The sequence below is a fragment of the Arachis hypogaea genome, chromosome 3 (assembly GCF_003086295.3).
Source record: "Arachis hypogaea cultivar Tifrunner chromosome 3, arahy.Tifrunner.gnm2.J5K5, whole genome shotgun sequence".
NCBI lineage: Eukaryota > Viridiplantae > Streptophyta > Magnoliopsida > Fabales > Fabaceae > Arachis > Arachis hypogaea.
In genome coordinates this window covers 36771178-36776371 of record NC_092038.1, presented here as the reverse complement: position 1 = coordinate 36776371, position 5194 = coordinate 36771178, and the positions used below count along the sequence as shown (strand labels likewise).

Sequence of the window (5194 nt, the reverse complement as noted above, 5' to 3'; positions counted from 1 at the left end):
TGGAAGATCCTCATCAGTTTTTAGCTGAATTCTTGCAAATCTGTGACACTGTCAAGACTAATGGGGTTGACCCTGAGGTCTACAGACTTATGCTATTCCCTTTTGCTGTAAAAGACAGAGCTAGAACATAGTTGGACTCTCAACCTAAAGAAAGCCTGGACTCTTGGGAAACGCTAGTCAATGCCTTCTTGGCAAAGTTCTTTCCACCTCAAAAATTGAGTAAGCTTAGAGTGGAAGTCCAAACCTTCAGACAGAAGGAAGGAGAATCCCTCTATGAAGCTTGGGAAAGATACAAAAAATTAATCAGAAAGTGTCCTTCTAATATGCTTTCTGAATGGAGCATCATAGGTATTTTCTATGATGGTCTCTCTGAACTATCCAAAATGTCTTTGGATAGCTCTGCTGGAGGCTCTCTTCATCTGAAGAAGACGCCTACAGAAGCTCAAGAGCTGATTGAAATGGTTGCAAATAACCAATTCATGTACACTTCTGAAAGGAATCCTGTGAACAATGGGACTAGTCAGAAGAAATGAGTTCTTGAGATTGACACCCTGAATGCCATATTGGCTCAGAACAAAATATTGACTTAACAAGTCAATATGATTTCTCAAAGTCTGTCTGGAATGCAAAATGCACCAAGCAGTACTAAGGAAGCTTCATCTGAGGAAGAAGCTTATGATCCTGAGAACCCTTCAATGGAAGAGGTGAATTACATGGGAGAACCCTATGGAAACACCTATAATCCTTCATGGAGAAATCATCCAAATTTTTCATGGAAGGATCAACAGAGACCTCAACAAGGTTTCAACAACAATAATGGTGGAAGAAACAGGTTTAGCAATAGCAAGCCTTTTCCATCATCTTCTCAGCAACAGATAGAGAGTTCTAAGCAGAATACCTCTGACTTAGCAACCATGGTCTCTGATCTGATCAAAACCACTCAAAGTTTCATGACTGAAACAAGGTCCTCCATTAGAAATTTGGAGGACAAGTGGGTCAGCTGAGCAAGAAAATTACTGAACTCCCTCCTAGTACTCTCCCAAGCAATACAGAAGAAAATCCAAAAGGAGAATGCAAGGCCATCAATATGGCCGAATTTTGGGAGGGAAGAGAGGCAGTGAACGCCACTGAGGAAGACCTCAATGGACGTCCACTGACCTCCAATGAGTCCCCCAATGAGGAACCATGGGAATCTAAGGCTCAAAATGAGACCATAGAAATTCCATTGGACTTACTTCTGCCATTCATGAGCTCTGATGAGTATTCTTCCTCTGAAGAGGATGAGTATGTCACTGAAGAGCAAGTTGCTAAATACCTTGGAGCAATCATGAAGTTGAATGACAAGTTATTTGGAAATGAGACTTGGGAGGATGAACCCCCTTTGCTCACCAAAGAACTGGATGACTTGTCTAAGCAGAAACTACCTCAAAAGAGACAGGATCCTGGGAAGTTTTCAATACCTTGTACCATAGGCACCATGACCTTCAAGAAGGCCTTGTGTGACTTAGGGTCAAGTGTAAACCTCATGCCTCTCTCTGTAATGAAGAAGCTAGGGATCTTTGAGGTGCAAGCTGCAAAAATCTCACTAGAGATGGCAGACAATTCAAGAAAACAAGCCTATGGACTTGTAGAGGATGTTCTGGTAAAAGTTGAAGACCATTACATCCCTACTGATTTCATAGTCCTAGAGACTGGGAAGTGCATGGATGAATCCATCATCCTTGGCAGACCCTTCCTAGCCACAGCAAAGGCTGTGATTGATGTTGATAGAGGAGAGTTGATCATTCAAGTTAATGAAGAATCCTTGGTGTTTAAGGCTCAAGGATATCCCTCTGTCATCATGAAGAGGAAGCATGAAGAGCTTCCCTCAAAACAGAGCCAAACAGAGCCCCCACAGTCAAACTCTAAGTTTGGTGTTGGGAGGCCACAACCAACTTCTAAGTTTGGTGTTGAACCCCCACATTCAAACTTTAAGTTTGGTGTTGGGAGGTTCCAACATAGCTCTGAGCATTTCTGAGGCTCCATGAGAGTCCTCTGTCAAGCTAATGACATTAAAGAAGCGCTTGTTGGGAGGCAACCCAATGTTTTATAATTAATTATTTTCTTTTGTTATTTTATGTCTTTTGTAGGTTGATGATCATGAGAAGTCACAAAATCAATGAAAAACGCAAAAACAGAATGAAAAACAGGAAGAAAAATAGCACACCCTGGAGGACGCACCTACTGGCGTTTAAACGCCAGTAAGGTTAGCAGATGGGCGTTTAACGCCCAGTCTGGCACCATTCTGGGCGTTTAACGCCAGAAAGGGGCACCAGACTGGCGTTAAACGCCAGAAAAGGGCAAGAAGCTGGCGTTAAACGCCAGAAATGGGCACCAGCCCGGCGTTTAACGCCAAAAATGGCTAAAAACGCAATTTTGCTTGCCATTTGGTGCAGGGATGACTTTTCCTTGACACCTCAGGATCTGTGGACCCCACAGGATCCTCACCTACCCCACCACTCTCTCTCTTCTTCACCCATTCACCAATCACCTCAACACCTCTTCCCTAAAAGCCCTTCACCTATCAAATCCCATCTTTCTCTTCACCACTCACATCCATCCTTCATAAAACCCCACCTACCCCACCATTCAAATTCAAACCACTTTCCCACCCAAACCCACCCATACATGACCGAACCCTCCCTTCCCCCTCTCCTATATATACCCTCCTTCACTCCTTCATTTTCACACAACATACACACCACTTCTCCCCTTCTTGGCCGAAAACAAAGGCCATTCCCTTTCCCTTCATTTCTTCTTCTTCTACTCTCTTCTTTCTTCTTTTGCTCGAGGACGAGCAACCTTTTAAGTTTGGTGTGGTAAAAGCATTGCTTTTTGTTTTTCCATAACCATTTATGGCATCCAAGGCCGGAGAAACCTCTAGAAAGAGGAAAGGGAAGGCAAAAGCTTCCACCTCCGAGTCATGGGAGATGGAGAGATTCATCTCAAGGGTGCATCAAGACTACTTCTATGAAGTTGTGGCCTTGAATAAGGTGATCCCCGAGGTCCCTTTTTCACTCAAAAAGAGTGAATATCCGGAGATCCGACATGAGATCCGAAGAAGAGGTTGGGAGATCCTTACCAACCCCATTCAACAAGTCGGAATCTTGATGGTTCAAGAGTTCTATGCCAATGCATGGATCACCAAGAACCATGACCAAAGTGTGAACCCGGATCCAAAGAATTATCTTACTATGGTTCGGGGGAAATACTTGGATTTTAGTCCGGAAAGTGTAAGGTTGGCATTCAATTTGCCCATGATGCAAGGAGATGAACATCCTTACACTAGAAGGGTCAACTTTGATCAAAGGTTGGACCAAGTCCTCACAGTCATATGTGAAGAGGGCGCCCAATGGAAGAGAGATTCAAGAGGGAAGCCGGTTCAATTGAGAAGGCATGACCTCAAGCCCGTGGCTAGGGGATGGTTGGAGTTCATCCAACGCTCAATCATTCCCACTAGCAACCGGTCTGAAGTTACCATAGACCGGGCTATCATGATTCATAGCATCATGATTGGAGAAGAAATAGAAGTTCATGAGGTTATAGCTCAAGAACTCTATAAGGTGGCGGACAAGTCCTCTACCTTGGCAAGGTTAGCCTTCCCTCATCTTATTTGTCACCTCTGTTATTCAGTTGGAGTTGACATAGAGGGAGACATCCCTATTGATGAGGACAAGCCCATCACTAAGAAGAGGATGGAGCACACAAAAGACCCCACTCATCATGAGATCCCTGAGATGCCTCAAGGGATGCAATTTCCTCCACAAAACTATTGGGAGCAACTAAACACCTCCCTAGGAGAATTGAGTTCCAACATGGGACAACTAAGGGTGGAGCACCAAGAACACTCCATCATCCTCCATGAAATTAGAGAAGATCAAAGAATCATGAGAGAGGAGCAACAAAGACAAGGAAGAGACATTGAGGAGCTCAAGCACTCCATAGGATCTTCAAGAGGAAGAAAGAGCCGCCATCACTAAGGTGGACCCGTTCCTTAATTTCCTTGTTCTTTATTTTCCTGTTTTTCGAATTCTAGTGCTTATGTTTATCCATGTTTGTGGCTTGTGATCATTAGTGTCTTAGTGTCTATGCCTTAAAGTTATGAATGTCCTATGAATCCATCACCTTTCTTGAATGAAAAATGTGCTTAATTGAAAAAGAAAAAGAATTGCATGAATTTTGAATTTTATAACAGTTTAATTATTTTGATGTGGTGGCAATATTTTTGTTTTCTGAATGTATGCTTAAACAGTGCATATGTCTTTTGAATTTGTGGTTCATGAACGTTGGCTCTTGAAAGAATGATGAAAAAGGAGACATGTTATTGAGGATCTGAAAAATCATAAAAATGATTCTTGAAGCAAGAAAAGGCAATGAAAAAAAAAGGGAAAACGAAAAAAGAAAAGAGAAAAAGAAAAATAAAGTTGTGATCCAAGGCAATAAGAGTGTGCTTAAGAACCCTGGACACCTCTAATTGGGGACTCTAGCAAAGCTGAGTCACAATCTGAAAAGGTTCACCCAATTATGTGTCTGTGGCATGTATGTATCCGGTGGTAATACTGGAAGACAGAGTGCTTTGGGCCACGGCCAAGACTCAATAAGTAGCTATGTTCAAGAATCATCATACTTAACTAGGAGAATCAATAACACTATCTGGATTCTGAGTTCCTAAAGAAGCCAATCATTTTGAATTTCAAAGGATAGAGTGAGATGCCAAAACTATTCAGAGGCAAAAAGCTAAAAGCCCCGCTCATCTAATTAATACTGATCTTCATAGATGTTTTTGGAATTCATTGCATATTCTATTCTTTTTATCTTATTTGATTTTCAGTTGCTTAAGGACAAGCAACAATTTAAGTTTGGTGTTGTGATGAGCGGATAATTTGTACGCTTTTTGGCATTGTTTTTAGTATGTTTTTAGTATGATCTAGTTAGTTTTTAGTATATTTTTATTAGTTTTTAGTTAAAATTCACTTTTCTGGACTTTACTATGAGTTTGTGTGTTTTTCTATGATTTCAGGTATTTTCTGGCTGAAATTGAGGGACCTAAGCAAAAATCTGATTCAGAGACCAAAAAGGACTGCAGATGCTGTTGGATTCTGACCTCCCTGCACTCGAAGTGGATTTTCTGGAGCTATAGAGGCCCAATTGGCTC

At 41.9% G+C, this 5194-nt stretch overlaps 1 non-coding gene across 1 annotated transcript; it reads right to left on the bottom strand.

Annotated features, from left to right (window-relative positions):
- Positions 1-221: 221 nt before the first annotated feature.
- On the bottom strand, positions 222-329 carry LOC112793615 (small nucleolar RNA R71). Its single transcript, XR_003198312.1, has one exon. It is a non-coding gene; the product is annotated as a small nucleolar RNA R71 (small nucleolar RNA).
- Positions 330-5194: the final 4865 nt, after the last annotated feature.